Below are 16,310 nucleotides of genomic sequence, written 5' to 3' on the forward strand. Positions count from 1 at the left end.
GGACCGCTCTTTCATGTGCGTTGTCTGAAACTGAACTGGACAGAATGTGAAAACTGTAGGATGTCTTTTAGACGCCCTTGTGGAGCTTGATGACCTGCGTGTACAAATAGAAACGCTGGTTTAACGGGAGTATTATTCAACCCGCAACGATGAGTTGGCGGAATAGGAGGTAAATATCATTATTCACTAGATGTAGCATGACACTCAGCTCCTCAAAATGAACAGTTCGGTTCTAAGGATCTATAAATCTGTCATATTCATCTGCATACACAAATATTTCTTTATTTAGCCCGTAAACGTACAAGGAATGTACGAATATGACTTAAAATAGTGGTCAGAAGTTACTGGGGTACTTTGTTCTCTAGCCCAGTTTGACAATACCTAGAACTGGATTTTATTCAAATCTGAGTAACGTCTTTTGCAGCTGCCGATGCAGTTAGTGAGGATGCCCAATTTTTTTGTTTGGTTCTCCTGGAACATTGTAAAACCTCCACTGTTTCTCCGTATAGAAGAGCATAATAAACAGCAAATGGAAACGAAAGAGACAAGACCAATCTACGCATCAGCTAGCTCCATTTTCTCCACTGGCGATCACGGCAATCAGTCGTGATCACTGAATAATAAATAACATTCAAAGCATACCGCCTACGGTCCGTCAGCATGCAAAGTGATGTTTTCTAACGAACATGTGGCCTAGTGACAAGCTCCGGCGGCCGTAACTTTGACGCTCTCTAGTGTCGTTCGATGACGTTTCCAGGAACGAGTTCCCATCTGGCATTTGTTCTTCGCAACACCCTCTACAATCCCTCAGCGGCTGTAGGTACAGTTTTCTAGTACTTACTTTTGTACACGTGTTAAAGATATCACACGAAACGTTCGATACTACTAGTGATTTCTGAGTGAAATTGGATAAGAACTTTTGGATCCTCAGTTGTTCATTCCTTCAGATGATGTCATGTTCAGCATGTCTAGGATTGTGAACTCACAGGACATACGCCATTATGTATCAGAAATCCCCATCAGTACTTCGACGAGCCATTACATAATCTCAAGACTCTGTCGCTGCTCGATCTTTGGTTTCTGCATTGTAACACGTATCTTCCACCAAACTGTTACTTATAGTTGTACCGAGGCAGCATTTAATCCATATGTGAATCAGATCACAGAAAATGGAAGACTCTGTAGATGTTATCAGCAAAACGGAGCTGCTCCATAGACTGCCTTCACAACCTTATCAGTCATTCGGGAAGATGGGACAATCAATAGCGGCAGAGGAATCTCCTGGTAATCAGCTCCCTTCCTGGTAAATTGTAGGGTCAGATGTACCCAAATAATCCTCACAAAGTGCAAGAGCTACAACGGAACCTGGAAACGTTATTGCTGTAACTCTCACGCTTAGCTGCTACGCGTGTCTCACGGTTTCATAAACTAACATCAACGGGGGTCGTTTCCTCAGTCTTATGTGTTGTTCGTTAACAGGTGTCAATCCGGCGTCAGTCGTATTGTAAACATTTTCCTGATTAGTTTTGTTTTGCCCACCTGCCGAACCTCATCCACGGTTGCACTGTCCTTAATGGATAACTTTATAAATATTAACCATTTCTTCGACAAATCAAACTTTAAAACCGAGATTGAGACGTGTAAAATGAGGTATTCCGATGATCTGCAGTGAGGCACACTGGTTGGAGAAGTGGCTCAGCACAGCGAGCATCACTCTCGGGCTGGGAGAGGCAAATCCTTTGTGGCTGCCCACTGAGGATTTACTGCACTTGTAGTGAGTCGCAGCAAGAGCAGTGGGTCTATAAGTGCGGCTAACGTAATTACCTGTCACATTGATGTGACCACCTTCAGAAACCTCAATATCAACCTTATGTAGAGCGGGTCACAGCAAGGCCTGCAGGAAGAGAGTCACTGATATTCTGGCATGGATAGCTGCACCAGATTTTTCGGTTGGGGACCCATGTCACGAAAAGTCCGAGAGAAGCGGTCGTACAGATCCTCGATTTGATTTCATCCTGGTGCTCTTCAAATTACGCACACACACTGCTAGCTGTGTGACTGACGCAATGTCCTGCCGGTAGATGTCGAGGAAAAACTAACTGCACACATGTATACTTGGGCTGATCCAGTGTGCCTTCTAGAATAACGAGTGTCGAGATAATTCAGGGAATGCTTGTGTGGCCGCCTACTTCGTACATCGCTGCGCCTACTGCATCGGCATCCCACTTCACGTACAACCAACAGGGGATGCCTGCATCACAGGGCGTATATTCACCAGGAAAACCTACGTCGCCTGTGTTCACAAAAAAAATACTTACCGGTGGGCCCAACACTACACAACACGACACCAAGTCGCCACCAATGGCCGCCGGGACCGCTACATGTTTGCGGAGCCTGCAGAACAGCTACGCCAGAGGTCCAGCTAGCCCAGTAACTACTTTTGATACCCCAGGCATGTGATCGCAAATACACTCCTGGAAAATGAAATAAGAACACCGTGAATTCATTGTCCCAGGAAGGGGAAACTTTATTGACACATTCCTGTGGTCAGATACATCACATGATCACACTGACAGAACCACAGGCACATAGACACTGGCAACAGAGCATGCACAATGTCGGCACTAGTACAGTGTATATCCACCTTTCGCAGCAATGCAGGCTGCTATTCTCCCATGGAGACGATCGTAGAGATGCTGGATGTAGTCCTGTGGAACGGCTTGCCATGCCATTTCCACCTGGCGCCTCAGTTGGACCAGCGTTCGTGCTGGACGTGCAGACCGCGTGAGACGACGCTTCATCCAGTCCCAAACATGCTCAATGGGGGACAGATCCGGAGATCTTGCTGGCCAGGGTAGTTGACTTACACCTTCTAGAGCACGTTGGGTGGCACGAGTTACATGCGGACGTGCATTGTCCTGTTGGAACAGCAAGTTCCCTTGCCGGTCTAGGAATGGTAGAACGATGGGTTCGATGACGGTTTGGATGTACCGTGCACTATTCAGTGTCCCCTCGACGATCACCAGTGGTGTACGGCCAGTGTAGGAGATCGCTCCCCACACCATGATGCCGGGTGTTGGCCCTGTGTGCCTCGGTCGTATGCAGTCCTGATTGTGGCGCTCACCTGCACGGCGCCAAACACGCATACGACCATCATTGGCACCAAGGCAGAAGCGACTCTCATCGCTGAAGACGACACGTCTCCATTCGTCCCTCCATTCACGCCTGTCGCGACACCACTGGAGGCGGGCTGCACGATGTTGGGGCGTGAGCGGAAGACGGCCTAACGGTGTGCGGGACCGTAGCCCAGCTTCATGGAGACGGTTGCGAATGGTCCTCGCCGATACCCCAGGAGCAACAGTGTCCCTAATTTGCTGGGAAGTGGCGGTGCGGTCCCCTACGGCACTGCGTAGGATCCTACGGTCTTGGCGTGCATCCGTGCGTCGCTGCGGTCCGGTCCCAGGTCGACGGGCACGTGCACCTTCCGCCGACCACTGGCGACAACATCGATGTACTGTGGAGACCTCACGCCCCACGTGTTGAGCAATTCGGTGGTACGTCCAGCCGGCCTCCCGCATGCCCACTATACGCCCTCGCTCAAAGTCCGTCAACTGCACATACGGTTAACGTCCACGCTGTCGCGGCATGCTACCAGTGTTAAAGACTGCGATGGAGCTCCGTATGCCACGGCAAACTGGCTGACACTGACGGCGGCGGTGCACAAATGCTGCGCAGCTAGCGCCATTCGACGGCCTACACCGCGATTCCTGGTGTGTCCGCTGTGCCGTGCGTGTGATCATTGCTTGTACAGCTCTCTCGCAGTGTCCGGAGCAAGTATGGTGGGTCTGACACACCGGTGTCAATGTGTTCTTTTTTCCATTTCCAGGAGTGTAGTTCCGGCAGATACCTCTCGCAATGGGCCGTATAAGGCGGCGCACTGCCGGCAAAAGGAAGTTGGACGCACCGCTTGCAAGGATATAGAGCTGCCTCTCCGGCAGCGACGGCCAGACGCCTCTTCTAGCTGGCTAATCTCTTGTAGATGGACTTGATATAGTCGACGAACCTCTTGACATTGTAGAATCGTTTATTGCGTCCACTCCCAGTGACGAGTCGGGTCCTTTCTACTACAATCCTGGAAATGGAAAAAAGAACACATTGACTCCGGTGTGTCAGACCCACCATACTTGCTCCGGACATTGCGAGAGGGCTGTACAAGCAATGATCACACGCACGGCACAGCGGACACACCAGGAACCGCGGTGTTGGCCGTCGAATGGCGCTAGCTGCGCAGCATTTGTGCACCGCCGCCGTCAGTGTCAGCCAGTTTGCCGTGGCATACGGAGCTCCATCGCTGTCTTTAACACTGGTAGCATGCCGCGACAGCGTGGACGTGAACCGTATGTGCAGTTGACGGACTTTGAGCGAGGGCGTATAGTGGGCATGCGGGAGGCCGGCTGGACGTACCGCCGAATTGCTCAACACGTGGGGCGTGAGGTCTCCACAGTACATCGATGTTGTCGCCAGTGGTCGGCGGAAGGTGCACGTGCCCGTCGACCTGGGACCGGACCGCAGCGACGCACGGATGCACGCCAAGACCGTAGGATCCTACGCAGTGCCGTAGGGGACCGCACCGCCACTTCCCAGCAAATTAGGGACACTGTTGCTCCTGGGGTATCGGCGAGGACCATTCGCAACCGTCTCCATGAAGCTGGGCTACGGTCCCGCACACCGTTAGGCCGTCTTCCGCTCACGCCCCAACATCGTGCAGCCCGCCTCCAGTGGTGTCGCGACAGGCGTGAATGGAGGGACGAATGGAGACGTGTCGTCTTCAGCGATGAGAGTCGCTTCTGCCTTGGTGCCAATGATGGTCGTATGCGTGTTTGGCGCCGTGTAGGTGAGCGCCACAATCAGGACTGCATACGACCGAGGCACACAGGGCCAACACCCGGCATCATGGTGTGGGGAGCGATCTCCTACACTGGCCGTACACCACTGGTGATCGGCGAGGGGACACTGAACAGTGCACGGTACATCCAAACCGTCATCGAACCCATCGTTCTACCATTCCTAGACCAGCAAGGGAACTTGCTGTTCCAAGAGGACAATGCACGTCCGCATGTATCCCGTGCCACCCAACGTGCTCTAGAAGGTGTAAGTCAACTACCCTGGCCAGCAAGATCTCCGGATCTGTCCCCCATTGAGCATGTTTGGAACTGGATGAAGCGTCGTCTTACGCGGTCTGCACGTCCAGCACGAACGCTGGTCCAACTGAGGCGCCAGGTGGAAATGGCATGGCAAGCCGTTCCACAGGACTACATCCAGCATCTCTACGATCGTCTCCATGGGAGAATAGCAGCCTGCATTGCTGCGAAAGGTGGATATACACTGTACTAGTGCCGACATTGTGCATGCTCTGTTGCCTGTGTCTATGTGCCTGTGGTTCTGTCAGTGTGATCATGTGATGTATCTGACCCCAGGAATGTGTCAATAAAGTTTCCCGTTCCTGGGACAATGAATTCACGGTGTTCTTATTTCAATTTCCAGGAGTGTATTATTATTTCATATTTGTTTTGATCCGCAGTTGGGATCGAGTCTGTTGTTCTTCTGGAGAGTGTAGTTTTGTTTCGTTTTTGTGAGTCCAATAAATTGTTTTCGGACTTGTGTTTTCCGCATTCCTATGCTGCTAGCGCAGGTTCTTCAAATGCCACGAAAACGTCCCCCAGACCGTAACTCTCCCTCATTTGGCGTGAGCCTGTTAGACTATTGTTACCAGGGTGTTTACTTTCCGACATAAACGGCCTTCTTAAAATGCCAGCCCAGATGCGGTATTGATGTGCAAATTCGAGCCTTAGTTGCCGACTAACAGCATCGACCATGCTCTAAGCGCCTGTTGAGGAGGCTCATATGCAGCAACCTTTGCTGAACAGTCTTAGAGGGGGCACTGTTAGTAGCCTCTCGTATCATCTTGGAGGTCAGTTGCACAACAATCCATTCACCCGTACACATCTCCGTAGCCATCGGTCACCCGTGTTGTCAATGACACATGACGCACTACAGTTGCTTCGGCATCGGTTTTGGATAGCGCCGTTTTGCCAGACACGGCATCTCGCAGGAATAGTCTAATGAGAGTCTCTTTCTTAAGGTATCTAATTTCTGCAGTTTCTTCAGTTTTGCGCTCCAAATCACAACGAATAAATCATGATCGGAGCCCACATCTGTCCCAGGAAGTGTTTTCAGTTTAAACTCTGGTTCCAGAATTTTTGTCTCACAGTTATGTAATAAATACAGTATTACAAAAAAAGTGAAGCACCCAGAAGGGGAGGAGGAAATGAAAGGAAACTTCACGGGATAAGAAGGTACATGATAATACTTTAGTGCGTACAGCATCGCGTCAAATTTACAATGAACTTCAGCGAAGTTTTTAGTATTACGTTGCTTCCCATGGATGCCGGCACAGTTTCGGTTGGGTAGAGTGTTATAAAACTATTGTAGCCGCAACTGAGGCAAGCTGGCCCGTAACTGTTGTAACAGCTCTTTGATCTCCTAGATATTGACACTGAGACGAAGTTGACATGCAAGTTGGACTCATAATTGTTCCCTCCCAGTGAGATCTGGGAGTCTCACCAGCCACAAGAGTAAGTCATGAAGTAAGTCATGATCAGGCAAGCGGTTCATAGAGGCATGTGCCATAAGTGGACGAGCATTGTCCTGTTGGAAAATGGCACCACGATACCGTCGTACAGGGGTAACACAGGAGGACGCAAAAATGTCTGTGACGTACTACTGTGCTCTCGCAGTTCCTCCAGTGATCACCAGCTGTCCCACTGATTCCTCACATCATGACGCCAGATGTAACAATCCACTGATTCTCCAAAACATAGAAAAACTTAACTTTCCCCAATTCGACTCAGTTCTCGCCGACGTTGGTGATCCTGAGTACATTACAACCTCTACCCACCTTGAACTCATTGCGAAACCATTCATCAACAGTCTAAGCTTCCAGGGCACGGCACCACTCAAAACGCAGTCGTTTGTGTTGTGAAGTTAACGGCAGACTACGCATGAGACGGTAATTCTCTAGCCGCCGACCCTGCGCTGCCGGATGATGCAAAATGTTGTAGGGAGTCCGCTACTTATTCTCTGACGGCAGGTACAGATGTGAAAGGGTTACAATCTGCATGGTACACAATACGATGATTCTTCCTTGTTGTGAACGGATGTGTTCGATTGGAGTCTTGACGACGAGTATAGTTGTCTCCACCTCCCACGCAGGCCAATGTTCTGCCACTGTCACATTCGAATACCCCAAAAATCTCGACATTACACGATTCGACCAGCAGGCCAAATGGAGACGTAGAATGAGATTCATTTAAACCTCAATCATATGTTGACAACGGCGTATCACATGGGTCTGCAGCTTCTCCTTGTCCTTTACAGTGATAACTCAACATCTGATGTTGTTTACCCATATTACATGCCCTACTAGGCCTGGTGACAACGCTGAACACGAACATCATCAGTTCTCTCTCGGGGCTGTTCTGCCTCTCAGAAAATCTTATTATTCTCCTTTCTGCTCGTTTTATAAATCTGCCTGTTACGGCCACTTGGTTGAAATAAGACCTTCTGCCCATGGGTCAGTAAACCAGTATTAATTTTGCAATTCTGTCGTCTTATATTGTTGTGACATGCTACTTCCGGTTTTTCCTGTACTCCTTAATCTCTCCCTTTGGGATTGTCACTCAGTCTTCTCTGATGTATGCAATCCTCCTCCGGCAGATAGTATGTATCCAGATACTTTACTTAGGAAAGGCATCTTCAATTCTTGTTCCGCGCGTAGTGGCCGCTCCTTTTGACGCGCTATGTCACGGACTGTGCGGCCCCTCTCACCGGAGGTTCGAATCCTCCCTCTGGCATGGGTGTGTGTGTTGTTCTTAACATAAGTTAGTTTACTTAGTGTGTAAGTCAAGGACCGATGACGTCAGCAGTTTGGTCCCTTAGAGTTTCACACACACATCATCCGATTCCTATATCGTTCATTACTTTCTCTTTAGAATTCACGAGTCACTTCTATATGCCATGGTTGGCACCAACGTCGTGAGGAAGAACTTAGTTAACTTTCCTTTCTTAAGTTAGTTCTGAGGGTTATGTATATTGTTCCACTAATGTGATTAAATCTATTTTCTTTTGTATGTTCATATCTGTGATGAATGGAGATAGCACTTCCTAAGAAGTTTAACGTGTTTACTCTTTCTATTTTCTGTTTATTTATTATTAATTTGCTGGGGATTTGCTCCTGTCACTGAAAGCCATAACAATTTATGACTTTGAAGATAGTAATAGACCATGTTACTTAGCTCTCGCTGGCCGAGGTGGCCGAGTCGTTCTAGGCGCTACAGTCTGGAACCGCGCGACCGCTACGGTCGCAGGTTCGAATCCTGCCTCGGGCATGGATGTGTGTGATGTCCTTGGATTAGTTAGGTTTAAGTAGTTCTAAGTTCTAGGAGACTGATGACCACTGATGTTAACTACCATAGTACTCAGAGCCATTTGAACCATTTGAACGAATACACGCTGCCGATGTGCGTTCACCGCGATCTCGCCAAACACGGATGTGACCATCATGATGCTGTAAACCGAACCTGAATTCATCCGAAAAAATGACGTTTTGCCATTCGTGCACCCAGGTTCGTCGTTGAGTACACCATCACAGGTGCTCCTGTCTGTGATGCAGCGTCAAGGGTTACCGCAGCCATGGTCTCCGAGCTGATACTCCATGCTGCTTAAACGTCGTCGACCTGTTCGTGCAGATGGTTGTTGTCTTGAAAACGTCCCCATCTGTTGACTCAGGGATCGAGACGTGGCTGCACCAGCCGTTACAGTCATGTGGATAAATGGTTCAAATGGCTCTGAGCACAATGCGACTTAACTTCTGAGGTCATCAGTCGCCTAGGACTTAGAACTAATTACATCTTATTAATCTAAGGACATCACACACACCCATGCTTGAGGCAGGATTCGAACCTGGGACCGTAGAGGTCACTCGGATCCAGACAGTAGCGTCTAGAACCGCAAGGCCACTCCGGCCGGCTTGTGGATAAGATGCCTGTCATCTCGACTGCTAGTGATACGAGGCCGTTGGGATCCAGCACGGCGTTCCGTATTACCCTCCTGACTCCACCGATTCCATATTCTGCTAACTGTCATTGGAGCAGCACTGTCGCGATACTATAAACCGCAATCGCGATAGGCTGCAATCCGACCTTTATCAAAGTGGGAAACTTGATGATACGCATTTCACCTCCTTTACGAGGCATCACAGCAACATTTCACCAGGCAACGCCGGTCAACTACTGTTTGTGTATGAGAAATCGGTTGGAAACTTTCCTCATGTCAGTACGTTGTAGGTGTCACCACCAGCGCCAACCTTGTGTGAATGCTCTGAAAAGCTAATCATTTGAATATCACAGCATCTTCTTCCCGTCGGTTAAATTTCACGTCTGTAGCACGTCATCTTCGTGGTGTAGCAATTTTAACGGCCAGTAGTGTATTTGCTGGATGTATTCCAATCTCTGTTTTCCTCGACAGCTTTTACCCTATACAGCCCCCTCTAGTACCACGGAAGTTGTTCCCTGATGTCTTAAAAGATGTCATGTCATCCTGAGACGTATTACATTTCGATTTCGCCAGTATGATACCAGAACTTTTGTTTTTCCTGATGATGATGTTTTTATGAGCAGTCCTCAACTGGAGATCCGAATGGTGGATTATTTTACCTGCGAAATATTTTACCTAAGAAGTTGTCATTATCATTTAACCACGTAGTAAAGCGGTTTGCCGTCGGGAAGAATTACTGTAGTAATTTCCCCTTTCTTTCAGTCGTTAACTGTATCAGCAAAGTAAGAGTATTCCGGCTAGAGCTGCTCAGGTTAATCATCGAGACCCTGGCTCCTGCAACTAATGAAAAAGTTGCTGGCTCTCTTCAGGGCCCTTAGATTAATCTCCCCTCTCCACAGAAATTTCTGTCTTGTTGAGGCACTCAATCAACGGCACGTCGTCAGTATCCAGGGGGCGTTGGAGGCTGTGTACCTGTTAACAACAAACATTTGTTTTGAGTGTCGTAACTTATATATAACGCCTTTGCGGCTATTACAATGATTTGTGACCTACCTCTATTGAGGATGTAGCAGCCGAGGCAGGCAACTTAGAATATATGAAGAATGTTTCCATATATCTCAGTGAGATTTTCACTGATTTACATCGGACATCGTAGCGAATTTTCTGATAATATATTTTATATCATCAAAACAGAGCTATTTACTTTTTTGTCTTTGGCATTTGAACGAACGTGAATCTGAAACTTGACCAAGTAGTAACAGGATAACACAGCTGCAAATCAGTGTCTGTCAGGAGGAGTCGCTCAAACGTCTGCCGAACTAAATGAAAAATGTAAGCAAACACGTAGCAGCGGCACAGTTCGTGTGTTTACCAGCATGTGGTTCAAATAGTTCAAATGGCTCTGAGCACTATGGGACTTAAATACTGAGGTCATCAGTCCCCTAGAACTTAGAACTACTTAAACCTAACTAACCTAAGGACATCACACACATCCATGCCCGAGGCAGGATTCGAACCTGCGACCGTAGCGGTCACGCGGTTCCAAACTGACGCGCTTAGAACCGCACGGCCACACCGGCCGGCTTACCAGCATGTGCTCTTCTGTTGTAGCGAACAGACAACTTGCTCGTGAGTCTATTCGGACTTTCACAATGTAATCTACACTCTAAAAAGTACACACATCCTTGGTTCATGGCAAATATCGACAGGCTGCTGGAACAGTATCGTATGCTGGAAGGTATCTGGTTCCGGTAATGCATTCACGTTGTCTCTTTCCAAACCCCATAAAAATATTTCAGTAAACAGGAAATAAGAATCATAAAATTCGCCGATGAATAGGAAAAGCAGAGAATTATAATATCGACAATTACATAATATAAACATTCGATGACATATTCACATGACTGTGAACTCTGCTTCAGAAGCGAAAATCAGTCTCTATCTTGCCCACCCCGTCATAGGAACAAGCCTTGCGTAACATGCACATAAAGACAGAGTTGCTGCAAGTAATAACGTGTAATAGATATCAGTGGCGGCTCGTGACCAAAGAAGATGGTGGTTCACATTGCTCACGAAGGAAAACATCAACAAAAGAGAGAAAATCAGTACACTGTTCACGTTTTTGTAATGCCTGATATAAACAGACCGCTCGCTCGTGTCACTCCTGCATCTACTCATAATAAAACAAAAAGGTGTACACAGAAAAAAGTATTACTTTTGCAGTATAAAAGGAATTAACTGCAGATCTATGTACTCAAAAAGTGGTAGACATGCCTTACTAACCTTCTTCAGCAGGACTGATGTTAACACCGTTCGATTTTATCTCTGAATTTGGATGTGGTGGTGATCACTTGTACAGGAACTCTATCCTCCTTTCCTTCATATTTGCAAATCTTTCAATCACTCTTTGATTGAAGTATCCAATTCGTAAATCGAGGTCTCTTTCTATAGAGAGTGCTGATGGTCTTTCTCGGTCCATAGTATTCCGCAAGAAGGTTTTGATGCGTTTCAGCGAAGAAAAACAACGTTCTGCTTCTGATGTGGTCATTGGAACTGTAATTATCGCTTTCAGGAGCTTCACAGATTCGCTAAGTGTATCACAAAGATTATTGTCTGTTATGTAACCCAGAAAGCTCAAAGCTCCACGCATGCTTTTGAACTCCTCTCCTCCAAAAATAACAGAGAGTTCTGTTAAAAGTTTCTTTCCTTCCAAAAAGGAGTAGCACTCAATAGCAGCTCTGAAAGAAGTTTCTGGAAAACTGGAAGAGTAAGTAGCGAATTTCTATAGTCTACATCTACATCTACATGATTACTCTGCATATCACATTTAAGTGCTTGGCAGAAGGTTCATCGAACCACAATCATACTATCTCTCTACCATTCCACTCCCGAACAGCGCGCGGGAAAAACGAACACCTAAACCTTTCTGTTCGAGCTCTGATTTCTCTTATTATATTTTGATGATCATTCTTACCTATGTAGGTTGAGCTCAACAAAATATTTTTCCATTCGGAAGAGAAAGTTGGTGACTGAAATTTCGTAAATAGATCTCGCCGCGACAAATAACGTCTTTGCTTTAATGACTTCCATCCCATCTCGCGTATCATATCTGCCACACTCTCTCCCCTATTACGTGATAATACAAAACGAGCTGCCCTTTTTTGCACACTTTCGATGTCCTCCGTCAGTCCCACCTGGTAAGGATCCCACACCGCGCAGCAATATTCTAACAGAGGACGAACGAGTGTAGTGTAAGCTGTCTCTTTAGTGGACTTGTTGCATTTTCTAAGTGTCCTGCCAATGAAACGCAACCTTTTGCTCGCCTTCCCCTCAATTTTATCTATGTGGTCTTTCCAACTGAAGTTGTTAGTAATTTTAACACCCATGTACTTGGTTGAATTGACAGCCTTGAGAATTGTACTAGGTGCATTCAAGTTCTAAGGCCTCCGATTTTTTTTCTAATTAACTACTTACCCGAAATCGATGAAACTGGCGTTACTTCTCGACGTAATCGCCCTGCAGACGTACACATTTTTCACAACGCTGACGCCATGATTCCATGGCAGCGGCCAAGGCTTCTTTAGGAGTCTGTTTTGACCACTGGAAAATCGCTGAGGCAATAGCAGCACGGCTGGTGAATGTGCGGCCACGGAGAGTGTCTTTCATTGTTGGAAAAAGGCACTAGGAGCCAGGTCATTGGAGTAGGGAGCATGAGGAATCACTTCAAAGTTGTTATCACGAAGAAACTGTTGCGTAACGTTAGCTCGATGTGCGGGTGCGATGTCTTGGTGAAACAGCACATGCGCAGCCCTTCCCAGACGTTTTTGTTGCAGTACAGGAAGGACTTTGTTCTTCAAAACATTTTCGTAGGATGCACCTGTTACCGTAGTGCCCTTTGGAACGCAATGGGTAAGGGTTACGCCCTCGCTGTCCCAGAACATGGACACCATCATTTTTTCAGCACTGGCGGTTACCCGAAATTTTTTTGGTGGCGGTGAATCTGTGTGCTTCCATTGAGCTGACTGGCGCTTTGTTTCTGGATTGAAAAATGGCATCCACATCTCATCCATTGTCACAACCGACGAAAAGAAAGTCCCATTCATGCTGTCGTTGCGCGTCAACATTGCTTGGCGACACGCCACACGGGCAGCTGTGTGGTCGTCCGTCAGCATTCGTGGCACCCACCTGGATGACACTTTTCGCATTTTCAGGTCGTCATGCAGGATTGTGTGCACAGAACCCACAGAAATGCCTACTCTGGAGGCGATCTGTTCAAAAGTCCTTTGGCGATCCTCCAAAACAATTCTCTCCACTTTCTCGATCATGTCGTCAGACCGGCTTGTGCGAGCCCGAGGTTGTTTCGGCTTGTTGTCACACGATGTTCTGCCTTCATTAAACTGTCGCACCCACGGCCGCACTTTCGACACATCCATAACTCCATCACCACATGTCTCCTTCAACTGTCGATGAATTTCAATTGGTTTCACACCACTCAAATTCAGAAAACGAATGGTTGCACGCTGTTCAAGTAAGGAAAACGTCGCCATTTTAATTATTGAAAACAGTTCTCATTCTCGCCGCTGGCGGTAAAATTCCATCTGCTGTACGGTGCTGCCATCTCTGGGACGTATTGACAATGAACGCGGCCTCATTTTAGAACAATGCGCATGTTTCTATCTCTTTCCAGTTCGGAGAAAAAAAATCGGAGGCCTTAGAACTTGAATGCACCTCGTACTATTTATCGAGTTATCGAATTCCAACGGATTTCTTTTGGAACACGTGTGGATCACCTCACACTTTTCGTTATTTGGCGTGAACTGCCACCTGCCACACCATACAGCAATATTTTCTAACTGCAACTGATACTGGTCTTCGGATGACCTTACTAGACGGTAAATTACAGCATCATCTGCGAACAACCTAAGAGAACTGCTCAGATTGTCACCCAGGTCATTTATATAGATCAGGAAAAGCAGAGGTCCCGGGACGCTTCCCTGGGGAACACCTGATATAACTTCAGTTTTACTCGATGATTTGCCGTCTATTACTACGAACTGCGACCTTCCTGACAGGAAATCACGAATCCCGTCGCACAACTGAGACGATGCCCCATAGGCCCGCAGCTTGATTAGAAGTCGCTTGTGAGGAACGGTGTCAAAAGCTTTCCGGAAATCCAGAAATAAGGAATCAACCTGAGATCCCCTGTCGATAGCGGCCATTACTTCGTGCCAATAAAGAGCTAGCTGCGTTGCACAAGAACGATGTTTTCTGAAACCATGCTGATTACGCATCAATAGATCGTTCCCTTCGAGGTGATTCATAATGTTTGAATACAGTATATGCTCCAAAACCCTACTGCAAACCGTCGTCAATGATATAGGTCTGTAGTTCGATGGATTACTCCTACTACCCTTCTTAAACACTGGTGCGACCTGAGCAATTTTGCAATCTGTAGGGACAGATCTACCAGTGAGCGACCGTTTGTATAAGATTGCTAAGTAGGGAGCTATTGTATCAGCGTAATCTGAAAGGAACCTAATCGGTATACAATCTGGACCTGAAGACTTGCCCGTATCAAGCGATTTGAGTTGCTTCGCAACCCCTAAGGTATCTACTTCTAAGAACTAGCAGCTGTTCGTGTTTCAAATTCTGGAATATTCCATTCGTCTTCCCTGGTGATGGAATTTCGGAAAACGGCGTTCAATAACTCCGCTTTAGCGACACAGTCGTCGGTAACAGCACCATCGGCACTACGCAGCGATGGTATTGACTGCGTCTTGCCGCTTGTGTACTTTACATACGACCAGAATTTCTTTGGATTTTCTACCAATTTTCGAGACAATGTTTCGTTATGGAACCTATTAAAGGCATCTCGCATTGAAGTCCGTGCCAAATTTCGCGCGTTTGTAAATTTTAGCCAATCTTCGGGATTTCGCGTTCTTCTGAACTTCGCATGCTTTTTCCGTTGCCTCTGCAACAGCGTTCGGACCTGTTTTGTGTATCATGGCGGATCAGTTCCATCTCTTACCAATTTATGAGGTATGAATCTCCCAATTGCTGTTGCTGCTATATCTTTGAATTTGAGCCACATCTCGTCTACATTTGCATAGTCAGTTCGGAAGGAATGGAGATTGTCTCTTAGGAAGGCTTCTAGTGACACTTTATCCGCTTTTTTAAATAAAATTATTTTGTGTTTGTATCTGGTGGATTTGGAAGAAACGGTACTGAGCCTAGCTACAACGACCTTGTGATCACTAATCCCTGTATCAGTCATGATGATCTCTATTAGTTCTGGATTGTTTGTGGCTGAGAGGCCAAGTGTGTTTTCGCAACCATTTACAATTCGTGTGGGTTCGTGGGCTAACTGCTCGAAATAATTTTCGGAGAAAGCATTTAGGACAATCTCGGAAGATGTTTTCTGCCTGCCACCGGTTCTGAACAAGTATTTTTGCCAACATGTGGAGGGAAGGTTGAAGCGCCCACCAACTATAACCGTATGAGTGGGGTATTTATTTGTTATGAGAAAGTTTAGTAGAGAAAGCTTAGTAGAAAGACAGAGGCTGCAACTAGGTGCCTAGTGAACTTGAATCCTTCTTTTGACCCGTAACTTACGACATAACCTACTTCTTTTGCCTCCCGCAGTGGATTACATATCGGTGCGCCATCTTCAGTTCTCCCTCTTTTATGGTACTCGTGTAAACCTGTTAAACTTTCACTCACTCACTCCCTAATGTTCGCAATTTCACACTCAAAAGTTGTCAGCTGATTTTGTGCGCAAGTTGGGTCAATATCGCTTTTTTGTAGCTGGTTATACAAAATATCCACATGTATCAAAATTTTACGAAAAAATGAAAGCCAAAGAATGAACTTTTCATCCTTCAAAATTGTTACTAAGCCACAGACTGGCAGGATCGTGTTCTCATTACACAGTTTTTCTCCGTGGCTCATATTATTCATGCACGTGATAATATCTTCCCTATATTCGAAAACATTATTCACACTCCTTGACTGAAAATTCCACCGAGTAGGTACTGTACGTGGTAGTCGTTTTCGTACTATTTCCTCGAGAACTGCTGTTCTTTGAGGAGATTTTAAAATTTTTTTGTGGGATCAAAAATTTAAAAAAGAATCTCTCACACCGGCCTGATTTAGCTTCACTGATCAGGATAGTAAAAACATGCTTATGTTAAGGGAAT

Source organism: Schistocerca cancellata, chromosome 3 (genome assembly GCF_023864275.1).
Source record: "Schistocerca cancellata isolate TAMUIC-IGC-003103 chromosome 3, iqSchCanc2.1, whole genome shotgun sequence".
NCBI classification, from domain to species: domain Eukaryota; kingdom Metazoa; phylum Arthropoda; class Insecta; order Orthoptera; family Acrididae; genus Schistocerca; species Schistocerca cancellata.